This window comes from Halichoeres trimaculatus, unplaced genomic scaffold (genome assembly GCF_033239565.1).
Source record: "Halichoeres trimaculatus isolate MK-OKI-2021-1 unplaced genomic scaffold, fHalTri1.1 fHalTri1_scaffold_9, whole genome shotgun sequence".
NCBI lineage: Eukaryota > Metazoa > Chordata > Actinopteri > Labriformes > Labridae > Halichoeres > Halichoeres trimaculatus.
Window position 1 is genome coordinate 35,997,981 of NW_027437188.1, and position 25,014 is coordinate 36,022,994.

The 25,014-nt window shown below is 39.4% G+C and overlaps 1 protein-coding gene across 4 annotated transcripts in view; it reads right to left on the reverse strand.

Annotated features, from left to right (window-relative positions):
- The window catches only part of LOC141798088 (leucine-rich repeat and fibronectin type III domain-containing protein 1-like protein), a 491,366-nt gene that overhangs the window by 148,048 nt on the left and 318,304 nt on the right, over nt 1–25,014 (reverse strand). For 3 of the 4 annotated variants that reach the window (XM_074679875.1, XM_074679873.1, XM_074679872.1), the window contains one exon: nt 19,928–20,021. The gene's annotated coding sequence lies outside the window, so the exon portion shown is untranslated. Of the gene's footprint in view, nt 1–19,927; nt 20,022–21,974; nt 22,045–25,014 lie in introns of those variants that run through there. The other variant, XM_074679874.1, reaches the window with a different exon arrangement.

Here is a 25,014-nt window from a genome sequence, read left to right on the forward strand (position 1 = left end):
GACCAAACCTGCTCGCTCAAACTGCTCAAACTGCAAATTTAAACAAATCTTAAATCAATATCCAACGTTATCGTCATCATTCCACAGGAGGTGTCCTCCAGTTGGAGGTTTTTCTGAGCCTTTAGACCCCAAAACGTGCAAGATATGGGTTTTAAACACTGATACAACCTTGTATTTTTTACAGCGTCCTCAAGGCCTGGTTGTGTATACAGCTCCAGACACTTACAGTGGGGAAAATAAGTATTGAATGTGTCAACTTTTCTCTCATTACATTTATTTCCAAAGCTGCAATTCAAACAAAATTTCTACCAGACATTGGTATCAACTCAAATAATCCACACATGAAAAGAAATCACAATGTTCAGGTCCATAACTAATGATTATGTGATTATGACCACCCTGAAAGTGCTCCAGAAAGACTTGGAGGCAGCAGGTACAATTGTTACAGAGAAAACAATTGGCAATGCACTCCACCGCCATGGCCTCTATGGACGCTCAGCCCGCAAGACTCCATTCCTCAAGAAAAGGCATGTTGAAGCTGGTTTAAAGTTTGCTAAACAGCATCTTGACAAGCCTGTAGAATACTGGGAGAATGTTGTCTAGTCAGATGAGACCAAAACTGAACTTTTGGGCTGTCATACTACAGACCATGTTTGGAGGAGAAATGGCTCTGCACATCAGCCAAAAAACACTACACCAACAGTGAAGTTTGGAGGTGGAAGCATCATGGCATGGGGTTGTTTCTCATCTCATGGTGTTGGCAAACTTCATATAACTGACGGAGCAATGAATGGAGCCATGTATGGGGAAATTCTTGATCTGAATCTGCTGCCATCCACCAGGATGATGAAGATGAGACGTGGCTGGACCTTCCAGCAGGACAACCATCCAAAGCACACGGCAAAGTTGACTCTCAAATGGTTTGAAAAAAAGAAAATCAATCTGTTAGAATGGCCTAGTCAATCACCTGACTTCAATCCAACTGAACATTTGTGGAAAGAAGTAAAGAAAAGGGTTCACCAGAGGGCACCAAAGAATATTCCAGATTTAAAGACAATCTGTGCAGAGGAATGGGCCAAAATCACACCTGAGCAGTGTGGGCCATTAGTTCAAACATACAAGAAGCTTCTGGAAGCTGTCATTGCAAACAAAGGCTTCTCCACTAAGTATTAGATGAGTCTCAGTTAGCGTCTGGTAGAAATTTCCTTTGAATTGCAGCTTTGGAAATAAATGTGATGAGAAAAAAGTTGACGCGTTCAATACTTATTTTCCCCACTGTAAAGACCTCCTCCAGGTTTGCTCTTTGAATTAAAGCTGCTTGAAGTACATTACTGCATCGTCTGCATAAAGCTTGAGGCCAGCCTTGAGGGTAAACAAGTCATTTGTAAACAGAAAAAAAAGCAGAGGATCAAGGATCGACCCTTGTGGAACACCAGATCCCCCCTACTGTCCACATCTTCATCTTTGTTGGTCTTTATTCCTTCTTTTCATCCTGTCTCCTCTTCCTATTTCTTATTTGGTTATATCCCCAGAGAGCTAATCTTCTCTTCTTTCAGGGACTGTTTGAATTTTCCTCTTGCCCAAATAGTTGAAGAGTTACGGCAATGAGAACAGCTTGCATCAAATATAGCCTGTGATTGAAACATAGTTGCACATGGATTCCTGTGCCATACTGTAATACCATGTGTGTCCTCTTAAAGCTTGTCATTTCTTCTTTAAAAATCTGTTTGAATTTCCTCATTAGCTCGAATGGTCAAGGAGTTACGGCAATTCTATGACAACTTGTATAATTCAACCATTTCCCATGAATCCACAGGATCTTGCAGATTCTTTCCAAACATGCACAGTGAGCCGTCTGCGTTCACTGTTTCCTGAAATCCTCCAAAACGTCAGCATGTTTTCCACTGAGGAAGCCGAGTTTCTGAAACGGCGTTTTAATTACAGAGCGCGCTCTGTGCTGATTGGGTCTGAATAAATATAATCTCTACGGTTCATAACCCTCAGATCCCTGCAGGCTTTCAAACCTTCAAGGACACTCATTTATCAAATGCAAACGTGGACGTGGAGCTCATATATATAAAATACATACAGCACAGTCAGCTGATGGAGAACCCGCAGGAGGATTACTGCAGACGCTCTCAGTCGGATGTTTTACTTTTCTCAGGGTCGGCAGGTTTGTCATCACACATTAATGATTTGGAAGAATTTAGTTTATTGATCAGCTTAAAGCAGAGTTTGTTCACTTTTATTTCAGCCTGTAAAGATTTCACATTTCTGCTTTTAGATGTCAATCTGCAGGGACAGAGAGGACACTGTGGATTCACCACCTGAGCAGGACGCTGGAGTCAGATCTGTGCTAACAGGAAGTGCTAACTGTTTCCATATAATGCTTGTTTTTCAGTTTTTGAACATGAAAACTGTGTATTTTAGCTTTGTGTGCATCTACTATTTTGAATGACCCTTTATTGAATATTCATTATTATTATTATTATTATTATTATTATTATTATTATTATTATTATTATTATTATCAAACATGTATTAAATTCATTCGTATTATTATTTTTATTTTATTATTGTTATTTTCATTTTATATTATTTTTTTATTATTATTATCATTATTTTTATTATTAAACACTTATTATTATTATCATCATTATTATTATTATTATTATTATTATTATTATTATTATTATTATTATTATTATTATTATTATGAAGATGTTGAACAGCTTCTGCCGGTTATAAAACAAGCTGCAGAAATTGTTTTTTTTTTTTGTTTTGTTTTTTTTTTAGAAATCACAGTAACAATAATGCTAAAATAAATACAACCAGAGGCTTATTATTTTCATCAAAGTTAAATGATTTCACAGAAATGAGCTCTTCCTAAATGACCTGTAACAAAGTCTCGCCCTCAAACACGATCAGCCAATCACAGCGCGCATAGCCATTCCCATACACTCAGCCCTCTCTGCCCTGACATCCGCAAAAATGTAGAAAGTCAGTTTTTGTTCAGTTTTATGAAGCTTTTCTGAGATTTTCAGTCTAAAAACTGCCAAATGGTGTTCGTGAGGAACATGAACACAAAGTATCCTGAGAGTCTGGGTGACGGGGGGCTTTTTAACCCTTTACTAAGTCACATCTAAACAGAGCAAGAGTGTCTTTGAATAAAGTCGAGCAGTAAAAAACATCAGCTCTGTGTGAATCAAATGAAGAAGGATGTCTCCATCTGCTCTAAGGTCAGCTGACATCATGTCTGAGGCAGCAGGTTGTGACTTTGCTGTAAAGAAATATAAAGTTATCTTTAACATTAGCGTAAGTTAGCCTAGCGCTAGCTCCCATCATGTCTCTTTGTTTGTTGGGAGTTCATTGGCCTGTTTTGTTCAAGTTGTTGTTCTTTGGTGATTGTACGTCACTGTTAGCTTTTGTCCAAAGGGCTCTAGTTAAGCTAACATTAGCTTCTGGAGCTTAGCTTTATTAGCTAGTCTGTCATAGCCGAGATAACAAAGTTTGTCAAACAGTCAACAAAGACACACTCTTGGTAAAGATGGTAAAAGGAGGTTATATTTTTGTCCTGACCAATGCTGATCCTCTGTCTTGTTGTCTGAGATGCTAATTATCAGGTTTGCTCTGGGAGCTGGGAATTTAGTCTAAAGCTTTTTATCAAACTTCTTAACAATAAAATGATTCATATCACATTCATCACGTGTTATGTTCACTTCCTGTTTGTTATCGACCCTCAAATCTGAAATCAGGCCCTGTTTCTTTTCTGTGTGTGTGTGTGTTTGTGTGTTTTGTGCTCATGCTGTCAGGCTGACAGAGTGACAACGCCCAACAAGGTGTGTTACCTGGTGCTGTGTGACACCTGTCAGCCACCAGCCAGACTCACTGACCTTCCAAGAGCAACGTGTGTGAGTGTGTGTGTGTGTGTGTGTGTGTGTGTGTGTGTGTGTGTGTGTGTGTGTGTGTGTGTGTGTGTGTGTGTGTGTGAGTGTGTGTGTGATTGTGTCCTGCTGTGTTTAATCTGTTTGTGTAAGTGCTCTGTTCCTTGAGCGTATGGTGAGTGTCCTACATACCTGTGTACACACACACACACACACACACACACACACACACACACACACACACACACACACACACACACACACAGGTAGACAGATGGAAGGGCAGGTAAACAGTCAGTGGAAATTTCCGTGACAGACTGACCCACAGACGTTTTTAGAGCGACGACTTTAAACTCTGAACTCGTCATAAACTGTCGCTCAGTCAGAACACCTGAGCTTAAAAACAGGTACAGGGATATTTTTAAGACACAGTGAAATGTCTGTTTTGGTTCATGTCAGAGAACAGAAGGATAGCGCTGTGAGGACTTCCTGTTTGGCGTTGACTGCAGTGACACCTGTGGCCAGAATCAGTGGTGTTTTTTTCAGGATAAAGACTCCATTTCCCATGAGCATCGTCACCCACTTTCGAAAAGATAAATTCAGGTGAAGATTTCCCAGCATGCAAAGCAACAAGGTCATGTATTTATTTTATAGTTTGAAACATGACAATCAAAGTCTGTAAACTCAACATTACTTCAAAATAAATTACAGAAAATCAGTTCTTTCAGAAAACGAACAGATCTTGCTTCTCACTGCTAAACGTTGCCGCCTGGTGTAGGGTCATCAAAGGGGCCGTTCACTCTAATGCCAAAAATGGATTTATGATTCACCAGGAAAGTCCGACTCGACTACAAAAATTGAGAAACTGCATTTGGAAATAACACATTATGACCATGTTGCCAACTCAGCAACTTTTCAGACCCTCTCTTTTTTTTACAAATAGCAACAAATCTAACGACTGTTTCTAGAGTTCAGAGACTCTGGTGCTGTGGTGTGCTCACCCAAGAGATCTGTTTATCATCTCTTAACCAAGTAAGGGGAAATTTCATGTGCTTCATCCACTCAAAGGGGCAGTTTAGTGTATTTTCCAAACAGGAGGGCGCCATTTTGCACCCAAGGGGTAACTTAAGTTTGCATTTTGGCTCCAAAGAAAGCACTAAAGCAAACATTTTGACCCCCATGAGAAAACTCAGGTGCATTCTGGCTCCCAAAAGGGACCTAACAGACGTTTTGACTCTCAAAAGAAAAAAACTCAAGTGTATTTCGACTTCCAATAGCGAACTCAAGCACATTTTGAATCCCAACAAAGAAATCAAGCACATTTTGTCTCCCAAAAGATAACTTAAGCCCATTTTGATTCCCCAGAAAAAGCTCAAGCACATTTTGACATCCAGCAGGGAACTTTAATACATTTTTGAATCCCAAGAAAAAGCTGAAGTGCATTTCAACTCCCAAGAGGGAACTTAAACACATTTTGGCTCCCCCCAAAAAAACTCATGTACATTTTGACCTCCTACAGAGAAATCAAGCGCATTTTGGCTCCCATAAGATAACTTTAGCCTTTTTTGAATCTCCCCAAAAAACTCAAGCACATTTTGACTCTCAACAGTGAACCCAAGGGTTTTTTGGCGTTTATCAGGAAACTCTGGTACATTTTTGAATCCCAAGAAAAAACTAAAGCGCATTATGACTCCCAACAGGGAACCTCAAGTGCATTTCGACTCCCAACAGAGCAGAGCACGTTTTGGCATCCAAACGACCACTTTAGAACATGTTTTAGCTTCAAAGAGGACACTTTGTCATGGTTTTGGCTCCCAAGAAAATGACTTAATGAGCATTTTGGCTCCTGAGAGAGCACTCCAGCCAATTGTGGCTCCCAAGAGGTCACGTTAGCGCTTGTTTTGGCTCCCAACAGGAGTTGGAAACACTGTGAATGGATTATGAACAGGCAAATGTATAAAAGTGAGACTATTTGAAGATCACATATAAATTCCTCCTGGAGTCTTTAATTGATTTATTAATGAAAGGAAGAAATGTAAACAGAGGAAGGAAAGTTTCCAGTTTGGAGAAATGGAGCAGAACAGATGGAGGGAGGAAGACGAGCTGAAGGAAGACGAAGAGAAGAGGATGACACTGAAGGTATAAAAATAGTTTGTGTGCAGCGAGCTGTCAGCTGCTGAAACGCTGTGAATTCAACTGGATACATGAGTCCAGGTGTTGCTACAGGCCTGCAGCTCCCAGCATGCACCTCTCCTCTCCTCCTCTCTGTTTGTGCTGACGAAGAGGGAAAGCTCTCATTCAAACAACAATCAGGACGCAGAGCGTGGCCGACCTTACGCTGACGGATTAACACGTTATCTGGAAACAGGTGTGTGCGCTCTGAGGAGCAGCTCCTCCTCCTGTCTCCTCCTCCTCCTGCTCCCTGTTAGACCAATCGTTATGAGCATCAGGAGCAGATAAAGGAGCTTTAATGGAGGCAGAGAGACGACTTCCTTGGCAGCGGTGGTGATATTGGTCTTTGCTTTAAAGCTAATTAGTTTCTGAGTTGGAAGCGAAGGGGAAAGTCAGCGTTTCAGACCGACAGAGGCAGGTTTCCAGAACCAGGTCCACTCGCTTAAGCTGGATTTCTCCTCCAGCTTTTATTTTACAGTCAGGAGAGGAATCAGACGGGTCAGACTCAGAGTCGTTCATTCATGGAGGTAAAGTGTGTGTGTAAAGCCTGCAGCTCAGACAGAGAGCTGAGACGTGTGTGTGTGTCTGCAGACACCTGATTCTGTCACTCCTGATTTATATAACTCCCTGAAGAAAAGGAGGCAATGACGGAGCAGGAAAAGGCGGAGGAGCAGGAAGAATACAGAGACATGAGACTTTTCTTTCTCAATTTATAGAAAAGAAAACAAATTTAATTTATCTTATTATTATTTTTGTCTTTTGGGGCAGCTGGAGGTTTGAGAAAATTGAGTTGTTTTTTTTTTTTTTTTCTTGGGGGGGGGCCAAGAGATTAAAGTAAAAAGTGTTTCTTTTTCAGATAGCTGGAGATTTGTGAAAATTGTGTTTTTTTGTGTTTTTTGTGTTTTTTGGGGGGGTTGCAAGATTGCAGAATTTTTATTTTTATTTATTTATTTATTTATTTTTTAATTTTATATATTTATCAATTGGAGCAGTTGGAGATTTAGGAAAATTGAGAATTTTTATTTATTTATTTATTTATTTATTTATTATTATTATTATTATTTTATTGGGGGGACAGCTGGAGATTTAAAAAAAAATGTGTTTTTTTTTCTGTTGTTTTTGGGGCAGCTAGAGATTGAAGAAGAAAGTGAGTTTATTTTTGTTTCGTTTATTTTTTGTTTAGTCATTTATTTTTTTACTCTTTTTTTTTTCAGGCAGCTGAAGATTTAAGAAAATTGAGGGGGGGGGTAGCTAGAGATTGAAGAAAATAGTGGTGTTTTTTGTTTTTGTTTTATTTTTTTAAGGCAGCTGGAGACTTGAGAAAATTGAGAAAATTGAGTTTTTTATTTATTGATTTTTTTATTGGGGGAGAGGCGCAGCTAGAGATTAAAGAAGAAAGTGTTTTTTGTTTGTTTTGGGATTTTTTGGCAGCTGGAGATATAGGATTTTTTTCTGTGGAGATTTAAGGAAACTTTGGTTTTTTTTTTTCTCAACCCTGCGCTCATCAGTATTTAGTGTTCACTGTCAGTGGACGACATGTTTTATCTTTAATGAATGTAGGGTTGGGTTTTGTTTCAGCTTTATTCATTCATGCTTTTGGTTCATTTTTGAGAGTTAAAAATAAAAAGGATTGTAGATTTTCTGTATTTCTGCAGTGAGACTTCGGTTTGTATCACGAACAGTAAATCAAACTCATTCCCAGTCGGGGTTGAACTCCATGGTTGAGTTTCCAGGTGCAGCCAAGTGGTGGTGTAGCTCAGGTTTGGAGGTCTCCAGATCCCAAATCTGCTTTTTGCAGATGATGTAGTCCTATTGGCCTCATTGGACCTCCACTGAGCTTGCACTGAGGCAGTTTGCTGCTGGGTAAAGATCAGCATTTCTAAAGCCACGTTCCCACCAAGTGGTTCAGTTCGTTTCAGCACGACACGCATTTGATGGCGTTTCTGCAGACTAATCCAGGACAAATCAAGACAATCTGTCCTACTTTTTGGGACCCTTCTGTATGTGTACCAGACTTAACCAATCTGGTCCTCCCTGAAACGAATCTTGTTTGTTCTTTGTGACAAAGAGCCACATGCCGATCACAAAGAAGACGAATTGCTGGATGTCTTGAGTCGTTGCTCTTTGTTTATTGCGTCACGTTTTTCTTCTTCGTTGGATTTATTAGTGGGCTACATTTTTGTGCTGCTATGTAACTGATGCAGCTATCAGCAGCAGGCTTACACGCTGCCTACCATGAGGTGGTTTACGTGTCCTGGGGAGCTAGAGATGGACAGACAGATCAGTGTTGGCAATGACATAGACGCTCTGCCAGTTCACTGCAGTGAAGAGGGAGTTGAGCCGGAAAGCAAGGCTCTCAATTTACTAATCAATCTATGTTCCTACCCTCACCTACGGCCACGAGCTGTGGGTAGTGACTGAAAGGACAAGATGGTGAATACAAGTGTCTGAAATGAGCTTCCTAACCCGGACATCCAGGAGAGACTCGGGGTGAAGCTACTGCTCCTCCACATTGAGAGGAGCCAGATGAGATGGTTTGGGCACCTGGTGAGGACAACTTGTTTCTGAATAACGGTGGATAAACGGTCTGCTCTTATTTCCCCAAATGGGATAAGCTGTAAAAAAGATCTGAACAGAGGACGAAGAATTTACTGTCAAAGCTTGCAGTGAAAATAACCTGAACCCAACAAGTTCAGATTTTTAGGTGTGGACTCATTTCTCCACAGCGTCTCAAAGTGACGAGCCGAGCTCCCGGTCCCATCGAAGCTCCGACGCTGTGATCTGTTCATTTTCTGGGACGTGGCGAGCCCTCTCTCCTGCCTGAACCCTCATTGAATCTGGGCCTGAATCCCTGCGAGCTGCAGGAATCTGTTCAGCAGCTGAACTCTGACCGCGCAGGGGAGACGGGAAGATGAAAGAGAGAGTTTCCCTACAGGGTGTGATACAGGATGAGAGAAGAAAGAAGACAAGTTCCTCTAAATCCCCCCAAAACAAATCAAAGCTTTGGCAACTCATCAAAAGTTGGAGAAACTTTCAGAAATTTCTCTAAAGGCTTGTTACAAAACAGAAAACAAAAGCTTCAGCCCCTGGATGCAAGGTTTGAAAAAGAAGAGTCTAACGAGATCACTTTGTGATTAAGTTTACAGGTTTATAACGTTAACAGAGGCTATCATCAGCCAGCTGCATCAGAGGAAATCAGGTCTGAGGAATTTCTGACGTCCAGGACAACGGTCTTCAACCTGCAGCTCTTTGACTCCTCTGCAGTGGCTCCTTGTACCTTTAAAAATATATTATTGAAATAAAGAATAGTTATTTTTCTTCCAGAAGGTATTGATGATTAAACACACTGACACTAAATAAAATCCTGTGTTAACATTTAGTTGAACTAAATCTTCATCCCATCTGTCAATAAAGCCTGCCACCGCTCTACTTCACCTCCTGTTCATAAAACTACGAACTACGAGATAAGCCACCTCTCTTTCTTTTTTTTTTTAAAGAGTTTTTTAAAATTGTTGTTTTTTTCTAAATTGTAAAAATGCTTTATTCTTTTTGAAAATTCAAGAAAAATATGTTAAATATTTTTTTAAATTCCTTTTTTATTAAGTTTGCAAATTTTTAAAATGTGATTTTTTTTAATGAATGTGCTTTTTTAATTTTTAATTATGCTGAAATAAATAAAAAAAAATTCAAATTTATGCATTAAAAAAAAAAAATCAGTTGTAAAATTTTTGCTAATTTTTGCAAATTCAATTTTTTTTTCTAAGTTCTGGCAATTATAAAAATTCCTTTTTTATTTGATTTTGAGAATTCTCTAAATGACAAAATTTCTAAAACTTCCTGCAAATTTTGTCATTTAGAAATTTAAAAAAAATAAAATGTTTGCGGTTTTTTAAAAAAACTTCAAAGGTGTACAATTTTTGAAAATTAAAAAAAAAAAACGTTTAAAAACTTTTGACATTTTTTAAACATTTCTTTTTATAATTTTGTAAATTTTAAAATGCAAAAAAATTAAAATTGTTGCTAATTTTTGTATTTTAGAAAAAAAAAAGAAATTTGCAAGAAGTTTTAAAAAAGATTTTAAAACTTCTTTTTGGAGTGTCAACATTTAAAAAAAATTGAAAGTTTTCAATTTAAAATTTCTATGAAATTTTGCAATTTTTTCAATTTCAAAATATTTTGAAATTTCAATTTGTTTTGTAATATTTGCAATTTAATTAAAATGAAAAAAGAATCACATGCACAAATTCATCAATTCAACAAACTTCTTTTTAAGATAATCTTTTACCAGATTTAACTTTGTATATCATGTTATACCTTAACATTTTTATTGTGGAAATAAAGTAGATTTTGTGGCTCCTGAGTGACTTTAATCCAGGTGAGCTGAGGCTAAAATGCTCATATGAAAGTACAGGTTGCAGACCCCTGATTCAGGACGTAGAGTAGAAACTTAACTTTGCAGTATTCTGGTTGTAGAACGATCTGGAGAGCTTTCTGCACATGCCCCGTTTGTTCTTCTTTTATTTGAGTTTTAATGACGCTTTGCAAACTGTGGCTGCATCTCATCCAGCTGTATCTGAGCTGTGGCTTCAGAAAAAGCAGCGACATAAAGGTAACTGGCTCTGAACAGGCCGTACAGCTGCAGGGAGCTGATCAAACACCGGTGGAGGAATATTGGTGATTGTGTTGGTGCATGACGGTGGAACCTGAGGAAGATGAATGCATGATGTGCTCATTATTTCTGGTCAGATGCATACGGCTCTTTGTGTAAAACCGCTCTGCAGAGTAAACAGCGTTTTAAGGGCAGGTCTGCAGACCTCGTTTGGCCGTGGCCTCAGAGATGGCGCTCGTTTTGTCGTGCTTCCCTAAACGGGGAAAGTTTGCAAAAAGCATCTCAAACTATGAGCATCAGCTTCCTGTTTCAGATGCTGAAATTTGTGGCGTTAATAAGCAGAAATCATTCACATCATCAGCAGCTTTTCATGACTTTGCAAACAGGATATTAGCTCGCATTATTTTCTGTCATTTCCCGTCAACGCCTGCGACTCAGCGTGTCTCTTTTTTGGAACTGAAATGGAACATCAGAGTGGAGAGGAAATGACAAAACGACATGAAGACGTGTTTTTTTATCCTCATGAGAATCAGAAACAAAAGTCTGTTTACAAATCTCATTTTTCAGATCCACACGGGCTGAAAGATTGAGAAGAAACGCAGACGAAGACAAGCAACAGCTTTTTCTGGAGCCTGAATTTGAGCCCAAACTGGTCCCGCTCCCACCGCCGCCTCCACGGCAGAAAATTTAGCAACAGCTTTTGTAAAACGAAGAGGGGGAATAATCACACATCTGAACTCACACCTCTGCAGACGGTGGGTGCTCTGAGGAGGTGAACACTTTAAACAAAGGAGGAAACACGTCTTCATAACAAAAAGTCCCACAGCTCTCGATTGTTCCTCCAAGAGGCGTGAAATCAAAACCCAGAGAGAACAATACCTGCGCTAATAACAGCCTTCACTAATGTATCGTCTCCGTTCACTTTATTAAATCCTTTATTTTGCCACCGCTGCTCCCCTCCTCTCCTTCGCCTCCGTTCCTTCGTTTATTCCTCCCCTGTGGTTTTTCTGTTCTGAGCGAGTGGAGATGATCGTTTTCTGCTCGCTTTAGGACTACGAGCGTCGCTTCCCATTAGCAGCGAGCGAGAATCCGTCACCGGCTGAGACGCTTTTATTCACTATTGTTGAACACGGGACTCCATCAGGAGCCAAAAACTGGGAACAGAGGCCGCTCTAATGTGGCTCCATGATGATGGAGAGAAGAGACGCTTCAGACGCAGAGAGAAGACGGAGAGTTGACGGATTTATTCCTGGAGCAGCCGGCGTCAATCTCAAGCTAAAATGGAAAATCCTGATAAACATGTTTCCTCAGCAAAGAAAGGAAACTTTTCCAACTTTTAGGGTTTGTTTTGTTTCTGTACGGCAGCTGTGTGAAGGTCAGAGGCTGAACGATGACTCACTTGCAGAAAATTAATACTCAAATCAATGTTCCGGTAAGCATTCTGTGACTAAGTCTGGGTACTGAACTTAGTTTTTTTATGACACTGACCAAAATGCTCCAGTGGAACCAAGTATCCAAGTATGTCATTTCTGTGGCTTTTGGTCTCTGACTGGTTGGCCACCCCTGGTATAACCAGTACAGGTATCAAACATTTCTGAAGGAAACTCAGCCCGACCTGTGACACCACCAGCCATCAGTTTTTTCAGGTTTGTTGAACTATGATAAGAGTTATTTTTTTACCACTAGGGGGCAGTAATCCCTGCTAACTCAATACAAACTAACAGAGTTCTCCTTTAACTGAACACATGTCAGCCAAGCTCCCTGATGTTCCTTGTGCCTCTATGGACGGCTAAAGCCTGTGACAGTGAGAGCACACCTCCCTTCTCTTCTGACAGTGTATCGTCTACGTGTTTACATGCACTAAGGAAGTTAATCAGGTTTCCTTTTTGAATTGTGCATGATGTTTCCTCTGTATTCCTTTCAGTCTCCATCTGTAGCAGCTCCTCTTCTGTGTGCTCCGGTTCATACAGGTATCCTTTTGGTTCCAAAGTGAATGGAACTTCATCGTCGCTGTCATAGTCACTCATTTTGAATTTCCTACGCTGCCTCACAATCCTTAGAGTACAAACAAAAGAATTACGATACTTGATCAAACTTACACGAGGCTAAAACCAGCGCTCGAAGCATAGCTTGTTTACATTCCCTACAGCTGAAAGGAGGAGGGGGGACAAAGCGCACTAGTGCTGCGCGGAAGGACACATGACCAGTTAGTTAGATCCGGATAAATGTTTATATTTCCGAAGACTTAATGCACTTAAAAAATATTTTATGTATCGTACTCTTAAACTGTGGTATTACTTTTTGATTTGAGTTCTTGTAGGCAGAGAAAATAGCCTTTGAATTTGGTACCGTCTGTCCCTGTTAGCGCCTATTTCCTCTACTGTATCTAATGTCCTTAGTGGTCACATAGAGCTCATACAACCCCACTTCAAAAAAACTGAACTATCCCTTTAAAGGCGCTCGCCGCTTAGTGTATCAGTCCGCGCGCACGGCGTGCCAGATATAAACAAACGTAGGTAGTCTGCCAGGACGAAGAGACACGATGAGAACTAGAGCCTTATTTAGCGGTGTTTTTGTGTGAAAGTAACGTGCTGAAAATTCTCTAAATAAAGCGTGAATGCAGACCGATATCAGATTTTTTTGGTGGGAGTCCGTTTATTTGTGTTTTTGGTCAAGTAAAATATGTCCCCGTCTGAGTGCAGAGGAAACCTGCAGAGGAGCAGGGAGGGGGTGTTTGGTGCGAGCGCTCTGGGCTTCTGCTGCACAAAAACACTGCTGTAGGGGTAATTTCTGCCCTAAACCTTGTGATAGGACCCAACTTGTTCCATCCTGGAGTATCACTTTAATGCCCTGACAGTGGCAATAAGCTTTAATTTTGTATTTACATTTTGTAAATTTGATTTGCACTTAATATGTGATTTAACTATTACTGTACAACAACTACTGATTTAGTGTTTGCATGACAGATGTTGTGGCACTTTCACAATGCGATTAATTATGATTAATCAGGGAAATCATGCGATTAATTACAATTAAAAGTTTTAATCGTTGCCCAGCCCTAGTTTTTATAACTCAATCTTTGAGGAGATTTAATTTACTACTTTGTATAATAAGAGGCAGAGCTGATGTCACTGACAGGTTGGTACACTGGAGCTGTTAGCGAGGAGGCTAAAGACCCGCCATTTTGACTTCTGGTAGGTTGTTGACCACCAATTATAGGCTTCAAAACTCTGCTTCAGAAACAGACCGGTGATGTCATAGAAACCATGTTTGACAGGAAATGGTTTGGAGTTTTGGTTGTGACACTTTCTCTTCTCGCTGCCTTCTTTAGTCAGAGTTTTTAAAGTCTGGACACACCCCTGTTTCAGGAACTGTAATAATTTCCTGATTGAACCATTTGGACGGATAAAAATCCTCAGAACCATCAATGCCAAACAATTCTCCGTGACGACTTTCTGCTCCTGTGCTGCCTTTGATATAAAGTCAGTTGTCATTAAAAATGTATAACTATGTTTAAAAGTGATATAAATAAGTTTAAGTTTAAAAGGCAAACAGATTTCATATTTTGTTTCAGTTCATGGTGTTTGCTGCCATCTGGTGGACATTGTCAGTAACTGAACTTCAGGTATCAGGCTTAGGTTTCATTTTCTCTCAGTCACATGCAGAAGTCTCACAGAGGAGGCAGGGAACATACTCGTTTGCTGAGTCCATTTCTTTCACGCTTTGGCCTTGGAGAACATTCGTCTTGTAAGTTTCTGATATTTTATAGTTATAAATATGTCCAAGAAATGAAGAAAATCTTTATTGTGGCTCTTTTGGTTGTTATATTTTACCCCACACTCGTTTGCCAATGCTAATACTATTGTTTTGTGAGGCAGCTGAGGTTAGCTTGTCGAGTTGTCTATACTTTGTGTGTTTCGTTATGAGGATATTTTGAACTAGTAAATATATTGCATGTTTGTGCTGATTTAGCATTATTTTCTGTGTATTTCAGTTTACAAACAAAGTTGGAAACTATCACATCGAGCTTCAGTAAATCCAAGAAAAGTCAAGCCTTGTGTGTTTATTGGAGACTTTTGTGAACTGTTATCTGGCTGTCTAACTCTACATACTGGAACGTGTAGAAAGGGCAGTACAGCTCCAAAAAAAGCAGGAATAATGGCTGGAAAATATCTGTGATTTAAAAACTTTGGCTGGAGTCGAACACAGCGCCACACACAATGAAAGGCGCTCTTTTTAATTCTGGATCCTCACAGGAACCCTCCACAATGGCTGAGTGTGAATCACAAAGGGAAGCAGCTCTGGGACGCTCCTCTAATGCTGCTGAAAACCCATTCAGTCCGCCGCGAGGAGCTGGATCCGGCTCTGCGGATTGAGCAATTGGCAGTCAAATTGCCGTTTGTGGGTATTGTCTGACTGTGCTGCTCCTCTCAGGAGGGGAGGCAAGGAAGGGAGGAGGAGGGGGGAGTCACTCCTTCTGCATCTAAATTGTTTACAGACCGGGAAGCAATCACAGCTTTAAAAATCAATCCTGCGATACATTAAACCTGCCGAAAAACAGAGGAATGGAAGTCTGTCCTGCCAAAGATGGACAGACAGATTTTAACATCTATGCCAAGGGTGTTCAACCAGCGGCTCTGGGGCCTCATGCGGCTCTTTGACTCCTTTGCAGTGGTTCCTTGTAGCTTAAAAAAATATTATTGAAATAAAGAATTTTTATTTTTCTTACAGAGGGTATTGAAAACTAAATCTACAAAAAGACAAATCTGGAAAAATATACAGATTTTAATTCTGTGTAGATGGATTTATTTAACTGCCAATGTACCAGCTTAATATAAATGCTTTGTATGCAGCAAAACATCGCAAAGTATTAAATTAAGCAATTTCTTCAAAATATGATGTCAAGTTCAAGTATAATGTAAATATATATATATATATATATATATATATATATATATATATATATATATATATATATATATATATATATATATATATATACATATATATATATATATATATATATATATATATATATATATATATATATATATATATTGTTTTTCATTTTTTAAGGAAATACTTAAAAATAAAAAATTGCCTAAAATTTTTGCGAACTGTAAAAAGAAAAAAAACTGGAAATCTTTGCAAGTATTTAAAATTTTTAAAAAAATGTTTGAATCTTTTTTGCGATTTATTCAAAATTTACTTTTTTTATAATTTTTGTAATTTTTCAAAATGCAAAAAAAGGAAAACCAAATCTTTCCAATTTTTTAAAATTTCTTAAAATCTTTGGAATTTTAAAATTGTTGCAAATTTTTAAAATGACTTTTTTTTTTCAAAAATTTACTTTTTTTTGAAAAAAAAAATTGAATAAAAAATTTAAATGCAAAAAATTGAAAAACTCTAATCTTTCTATTTTCTTAAAATTTATTACAATGTTTAGAAAATTTTAAATCTTTTTAAATTTTTAAAATGACATTTTTTTTTATATTTGCAAATTTATTTGAATAACACAAATTATACATATATATAAAAAAAAAAAAAAAAAAAAAAAAAAAAAACTAAGACATTACATGCACAATTTATCAATTAAGAAAATGTACTTTTGTATTTTTTTTTTTTTTTAATTTAACTATGTAAATAATTTATCCACTTTATAGTCTTTATTGTGATGATAAAGTTTATTTTTTTGGCTCCTGAATGACTTTAATCCAGGTAAGCTGAGGCTGAATGCTCCTCTGAAAGTAAAAGGCTGCAGACCTCTGATCTATACCTGAAGTCTTCAAAGATCCACTCTGTTGGTTTCGGCTCTGCTTCCAGGATTTTATGCTGAGTAACTTGATTCATGCTTATAGCCCTGACAAAGGTCTATAGGTATAACACAAAGCATTGTTTCTAAACATCCTATTTTCCTATTACGACCTTTTTAAAGAAACACAGGAATCAAACGAGGCTTGAAGTCTTTACACCGTCCTCTTTCACATCCACAGGCCCATAAACGCCATTAGCCTCTGATGGAAGCAGCAGAGCTCTGTGAGAAGCCCTCGCTGCGAGTTTTCATGGCCTATAAAAGCGGCGTTATTGCTGCTCTGCTTTACAGCAGCTGCAGATGGTAAAGGTGTCCTCTCCTGCACTTTAAGAGCCGGCTGAGATGCCCTTGGTACGCTCGTCTGTTTCTGGAAAGCAGATGTGTCCTCACTCACCAGGAGGCGGACGTTCACCAACACGACGGTTCAGAGCAAAAATGGACCAAAGAGGATCTGATGTTTGAAGGACAGATTTACAGCACGGTGCACAGGACATGGAGCTTATGAAGACAATAACAACAATAGCACGATAAAACAGTCTCTGAAGTCAATCTCTTCAACATTAAAGTAGTTTAGATCTTAATAAACAGACAGAATATGGTGGTATCAGTTAGATCTGCTACAGTCTATAACCTCCAATCGTTGTTCCTTTAAAACACATGGTGCCTAAAGCAAGAAATGTGGTGTAAACAGAAGGGGCTGGTGAGTGAAGATGGTCTAAGATTAAAGACAATGCATTGCATTCAAAGCCTCGGTATGCATTAATTTATCAAAAAACAAATATTATCTGAAAAAATACAGCTTTCTTTTCTCTGTTACCGGTGCCTGCTTGTAATACAGTATTCCTGCCAGATGGCGGCCGTAGTACATGGTAGAGCTGTTCCTAACTGCATAGCAAAACAGTAGAAGAAGAATGGTGACTGATGGCTCTTACATACTGGGTTCATTATTTTTGGATGCATTTTTTGGGGGTCAAGTTTGATCCCAAACATACCATATTTTGCTCTGTAGCGCCAACTAGGTACACTAAAACATTTCTAATTGCCAGTAGGAATGTCGTACAGACATCAAACCAAGGTCAAAATGTTTGTCGCATTGAGACGCAAAAATCATACACTGACACCTCTGACCTATCTCCAACAGAAAGCAAGATATTCGCCTTTCAAAATACCATTCACCATATTTTTGACCCTTTTTCAAAAATTACCTCCTTCAACACCATAAACCGTATTGGCTTGGAATTTGCTAAGATGACAGCCTGGACCCTGCTTAACAAAAGTTGTTCATGATTTCATTGTTTCAGAAACGGTTTTCGAACGACAAGTCCTCAAAGTCGATGAACTCATAAGAAGCTCTCTCAGCTTCCTCCATTTAGAATCAATGGGAGCGAATGATCTAGCTCCACACAAGCTGCCACATTTTGGCTTCTATACAAGAAAGTAAAAGTCCTACAGCCGTAAAAACGACCTTGATGGATTCCTGACAAAATTTCCTACAGAAGCATTTTATCTTTAGAGACCTTTGGTGAAAATTCTGGAATCTATGAGGAGTTGTTTCTACAGCTTCTGTGAATGTCAAGCATGAGTGAGCAGCAATTGGTGATGATGTCATACAGTGATAAGGAGTTCCGTGCACATGGTCATGTGACTCACTGAAGGCGGGAAAATGCTATGTTTTAGCACACACACTATAAAGGGATGGAAACTTCGCAGTGGACTTGAAATGGGCATGAGGGACCATCAGATGTCCAAAAAAAAAAAAAAAAAGATCTTACGCAAAGACGCTTATGGTTATTTTTCTATTAATTGGGAAAATTTGCAGTATAAGAAAGAAGTTATCATCATGCAATTGTACTAGGCAGCAGCTGCTAGTATGTACACACTCCCACACACACATTAACAGGCACACAGACACTCCCACGTACACTCACCCATACATACAAAAGTCTTCATTCATCATGAAAACAGCTGGAAATAACAGAAAACATGTCGGCCTGTCTCACTGGACATTTTTATCACTGATAATTTAATCTGCCAGCTAAATCAAACAACAATGAAGACATCACAAGTCTGTCTGTCTGGCAATCATCTTTGAGTCGCAGAAAAAAACTGACTTGCAGTTACACCAACTGACCACTGAATGAAGCTCATAGGAGTGTGGCAGCAGAGAGCACTCTAGAAACCAAAAAGCTATCATTGTGTTATTCCAATTTTAGGCTGTTTCATACAAAAATTATGTTTCAAACAAGCTTGGTTCGTCAACAAAAATATGACTGAAACCAAACAATCATTCTGCGAGGATCCATCAGAAAATCTGGACTGTTTCCCTCCTGTTGGTCTGACTGATGTCCGAGCACGGCGCCGACAGCTCGCCCTGCCTCCTGTGACCCGGCTGCAACCCCCAGCAGCTCTGCACCGCTCTCATTACCTGCTCGGCTCGCTCTGTATCACCTCTGAAATGTGGATTTATATTTACTGCAGAGGATTTTCCATCCGACAGCATGCACACCAAGGTGTTTCCACCTCCTGGGCAGTGATGAAATGTGAACCACGCAGCCTCCAGGCCTGGATGGAAGTTATTACCCATATTTAGCCGACTAAATGGAGTCGGTTAGCGCGGAGGTGTTTCACCTCTACCTGCAGACAGACGGGGAAGGTTATAAAAAGGTATCCTGTCTCAGAAAGTTCCCTTAAAGGGGTCTCATCATGTGCCTCAAAACCAGCCGGGGCAGAACGATGCTCACCTTTCATTCCTGCAGGTTTCCATCACTGCATGGCTATTTTTACACACAGCAAACCTCTAAAGCACACACACACACACACACACACACACACACACACACACATGCACGGTGCAGAGCGGCTTTAAATCAATTGCAGGTCCGATCAATCAAATCATCCTCTAGTTGCACGCAGGCACGAGCTCTCACATGAGCGCAGACACAAAAGTCACGTGTTAACTCAGTTATTTTATTACATTTGAGCCCATAGATCACATTTCACCTCTTCATCCCATCATCCTCAACCTTTGGGCAATATTGTGCAACTGACATTCAAGCCAATGAAACAAATTGGATTGTATTGAAAGCATGTGTGTGTGTGTGTGAGTGTGTGTGTGTTGATAAAGATCCATTTCTAACTCTGGCAGATTCAATATTTATCAAATAGAGACGCAGGTGTCCGTCTGTCAGATCTGAAATTACCACAGAGAGACAGAGGGATCTGTTTTTGACTATCAGCTGCACAAACCCAAACCCTCCCGTCTCCGTCACATCCATCAAACCAGCCCGCCTCAGATTCCTCGTTTCACAGAACCCAAATAAAGCCCCGCAGGTCGCTGCTCGTCCATCACAGCAGGAACGACGACGGTCTGGTTAAAAACACACGAATATCTCAGAGCTGACACCGAGAGCAGGAAAACAGCAGATTCCTCCTGACGTGGAGCAAACTTACCTGATTCACAGGGTCTCAGTGTTTCTGAACCAAGGGGAGCCAATCAGGACCAGGTCCAGCTGTCAGCTGAGGACTGGGTTTGATCTGCAGCAACCTGAGGGAGAGGAGAGACGAAATGTCAGGGCCGCACAATTAGAGTCACACACTGACGGATGGATCACGTTCAGACACAGGAAACACCAACACAGCTGCGGCCTCGTCTTCACAAACTTTCTGTTTCTGCTTCGTTCTTCCTGCTTTTGCAAACGTAGAGCAGGTGCATGATGGGAAGTTATCTCATGAGGAGAGATATGACGCTGTATCTACAGACTGGTTTGGCCTCAGCTCAATTAAAAAAGTCATTTGGAGCCACAAAATCTACTTCACAATAAAGGCTAAAGTTAAAATCTACAGAAAAATGATCTAAACTAGAAGTTCTTTGGAATAAAGAAATTGTAGATGTAATGTCTATTTTTGTATTTTTAATACATTTGCAAAAAAAGTTTTAAAAAGTTTTGAAATTTAAAAAATTTGCAAAACAATATTTTTTTCATTTTTCACAAATTTGCAACACTTAAATTATTTCATTTTTTTAACAATTGCAAAACATAAATTTTCAAAATTTCTCTAAAAACTTGCAAAAGTTTAATTTCTAATCTTTTTTAAAAAAAATTGCAAAATTTTTAGAAAGTTGGAATTCCCAAAATTTGCAAAATTTTAAACAATATCAAAAATTAAAATTAAAAAAAAAAAAAAATCAGATCATTTTGAATTGTCAATTTGCAAAATTTCCCCCAAAATTTTAATTTTCAAAAATTTGCAGATTTTTGGGGGGGAAATTAAGGAAATTTACAAAATTTGCACAAGTTTTGAGATAAAAAAAAAAAAAAAAATTATAACAAGTGTACCATTTTAAAAATTTAACCAACGTTTTGAAAGAGGTTTGAAAAAAAAAAAAAAAACTGCAAATAATTTTAAAAATTCAAACTTATACTTGCCTTTTTTCGTTCAGTTACAAATGCAGGCATTCTTAATTTTGAAAGATATTTTAATTTTTTTTTTTGTTGTACAAAATTAATGAACAAACCACCTGGCACTAAAACAGTGTAAATGTCCTCAGTGCAGGTTAGCATTCAGATTAATCAGATGTTAGATCTTTTATGGGTTGATACGTTTGCATACATTGAGGAGACTCTCTTAGGAGCAGAAGTCTCACCCAAGTCTCACAAGTCCCAACAAAAGTTGGGAGCTAGCTCCTCTGATTCACTACAAAGCATCGTCTCTTAGAGCCACAGCTTTTGCAAATGACACATCACTGCCAAGTGCACCATCCAAAATTTGAGCCGGTACCTTCAGCAGTTGATCTACAGCAACAATTACAAGAAAGAATGGAGAGCAGACATCAGAGTGACTGGATCATTTGTTCAGTCTGTTATGGAAATGCCACCAAGCACACACAACATAAGGCTTACAGTCTATTCTGTTTTGACCATAGACTGTATAAAACATGGACGCAGTCTCGCTGACGCCACCCGTCTGTTTCTGAAACGGAAAATGAAGCACATCGGCTATAGCAGCCATATTAGTTGTGGCAAGGGCTTCGCCTACAGCCACAGGGCGCCTGTCGGTCACGTGACCCTCAGCTGTGCCTCTTATTGGGGGAGCTCGCGATCTTAATACTTCCAGAACCAGCCTCAAGCGAACACTGGAGAAACAGCAGATTTTAGCACTTCAGCATTGTCTCATATTCTTAGACCGGAGGTTGCCGCTTGGTTTTGATGCATGACTTTGTTTTGGAGGATGTGCATGTCAGGCTACATGCTTAGGCTACAGCATCCAGCTTACCGGGAACCTTATTCCTGCTGGAAAAGAGTCAGAGGTCATCCTCAGATGGCTTGTCTTGTCTTCTTTCAGGGCTCGTAATTTTTTTTCTTTTGACCAAAGAACTGAAGCGTCACAGTAATGGGAAAAGCTTGCACATGAATGATTCCAGACGAGCAGGAAACAAGAGGTGGACCCAGTTGTTTAAATCAAAAACTCTTACAGAAGACAAAACCAAAAAACTCACACTGAAAACCAAGACGCACCAAGAAGCACAGGGACAGCATGAGCGCGAACACAATCCGATGAACTGACACAGGAACTCAAGAAACAGAAAGACTATAGAGAGGGGCGTAATTAAAGACAGGTGTGAAACGAGACACAGGTGAAACACATGAGGAGCAATCAACAGGAGGGAAACACAAACACAGACAGAATAACTTAGATTAACACAGGTAACTCAAACACTAGACAAGAATCTGAATAATAACAAAGAAAAGAAGACTGAAAAACAAAGAAAAGAAGACTGAAAAACAAAGAAACTGACCCAGAAATCAAGAAAAAGCAAACTCAAGACACAATCATCACATATGGATTCTGATGGAGGACTGTAAAACCTCAGATATTAGTCTAAAGTTTGTCTTTTCTACTTTAAGGAGCCAAGAAAACTACTCACAAAAAATTCAGGCCTCATTTCTGTTTTGTTATATCTTGAAATAAAATATTTTTTCTGGACTTGTCTGATCATTGTGGCTCGTAGTGAGTCTGTAAAGACATTTTTACTAAAATTAAGACATAAACACTTGATTTAGTTCAACTTTTTACAGCGTAAGATGCAGGAAATGCATCAAGGTTAGCAGGAAGTTCATGCAACAAACCAAACTGGTGGTTAAAATTCTGCAAATATTTCCCCTGATGGGATTTATTTCCTACTGTGTCCCTGTTTGAAAGAGAAGAAATCTGATTATAATCTATAATCAGATTATAAATCCTGAATGGAGCCAGTACAATACTGATGTGTTTCAGTGAAAAGATGCTGACTGGATTACAGAGGAGCATCTAATCCTCTTCATGTGAATCTTCATCTCTGATTCTCAGCTCAGCACAGAAACCAGCCGCTCTGTGAGGAGACAGAGGAACCTCCTCCTCCTCCTCCTCCTCCTCCTCCTCTTCCTCCTGGTTCCTGATATCACTGACGGCACACGGCGAGCGTGTCGACGGTGCACTTTAAACGAGCGAGTCAGGACGGCCTGGTGTCAGATCCAGAGGAAGCTCTTTGTACTGCAGAGACCAATATGTCTGCTTAATAAGACTGTGGTTCAGAGCCGGGCAGCACGGCCTTATGGGAAGGCTTCTGCTGCTGCTACGGTCTTATTAAGATGAGAGAGGAGATAAGTGGAAGGGAGAGGGTCCGTCTGGCTTTGTTGACGGCTCAGACCTCCTCTGGATCTGCTGACAGTCTCCTACAGTCAGCAGAAACGCTCTTCAGGAGGAGTCCTGGCTGCAGCAGGAGACAAGGATGAGCTCTGTGCTTCAAAGTTCTTCTCCAACAAAAACACAACTTCTGTAAAAAACAAAAAAAAGAGTATTTGTCCAAGTTCGCCTGCACCAATTTGTTCTGCTGCGCTGCCCTCCTTAAAAAATGTTTGGAGCTCAAACAACTTCTGCTGAATTCAACTTTGTGTGAGCCGGAGCTGTGAGGCTGGAAACAGGGAAACATTCGAACATGAAATCAATGACAGCTGACAGATGGGAGCCTCGACTCAGTGAGTGAAGAAAGAAAATACAGAAATAATGATTAAAAATTAGGAATAGACGGGTCTAGATCCGAAGAGCAATTATTAAACAGTGTTCAGACTGGGCCGCTCTGAAAACAGCACAAGATTAACACCTGCCATTTGCTCACTGACACATGACACATGATGTGTTGTTGACAAATGACAGTCATAGGCTGTGTCTGAAATGGCATACTAACTACTCATACTAAGTGTGACGTCAAAAATAGTATGTAGTGCGTTCACATTAAATAGTATGAAAAGATTGTGTGCGCGAGAAATACCCGGATGTATACTACATCGGTAAAAATTGTAAGTATGGGAGGTGGGCATACTACTCGCACTGACACGCCCCATAATGCATTGCGAGCCCCGTATTTATAAATGTAAATACAGAATGAGATGACAAGATGAGAAGCAACTAAAACGGTCTTAGCTCTACAGGGAAACCTAAACGTAAGTACAAAGAAATAAAGTGCCTGAGGCGACGGACGGGTCGTCTTCGGTGTCTGCGAGCAGTAAACATTTTTTAATTTTTTGAAGAGAGATGAATTCGTCTTGAGACTGGTGTTAGCTAAAAATCATCCACTAGCGAACTTCCCGTTTTCAAAATAAAAGCACCCGTTTATCTCCTTTAAGTTCTTTAACGCTTTTGTAAATTGGGCTCTTGTTTTGGAGCGGACCGGAAGTTTCTTCGATAGCATATTGGTGCTCTTAACAGAATGTCCGAAATGTCTAAATTAAATTTGTATCCATGCGTTTTGTGGCCCAAATGACCACATTTTGGTTTTCTACGTGATGACTTTCTCGCCTAAAATGTTCTTAAAACTTTCAAATGTGGCGAATCAACAGAGATATTTGATAGCCTGGTGTGCTTCCATAGACTTATGTGTGCTTCCAATTTTTGTCGTCGGAGGTTTTGAAATGCATCATGGGAAACGGAGTAGTAAACTACAGTGTAAACGGTTGGCACTCTAATCATACTTATAGTATGTAGTATACAGTATATACACAACGACCATGTAGTATGTAGTATGTTAGTATGACATTTCGGACACAGCCATAGGCTGTAAAAAAAAATGGACATCATCCTGCACATGTGATGTTCCCCCTGGTGGCTGGCTGCAGTATAGGTCAAAAAAATCCATCTCCCCAGTCATTCCAGATGGGCTGTGGTCAAACTTTAAAAAATTAATCCACCTGGTAGAAATGTTTCTCACGTCTGATTGTTGTGGTGATTTGAAGATATCATTTGGCTGTCTTGTATTCAAGTCCTCTTTTTTCTGGAAGTTTTGTTTTCATTAGTTATAAGAGGTTAAAAACGAGGCTTTGAGTAACGTTAAACGATGATTGACAGCTGACGCTCTCGTGTATTTTTCCAGGATTGTAAAATATGTCAAGAGGTAGAGTCAAGAAGTGATTAGACTCTCAAAAGAAAAACAATTAATTGTAATTTTGTCAACCAGCTCCCCTTAGATTCTCCCAGAATCCCTCACAGTCTCTACTGCACAG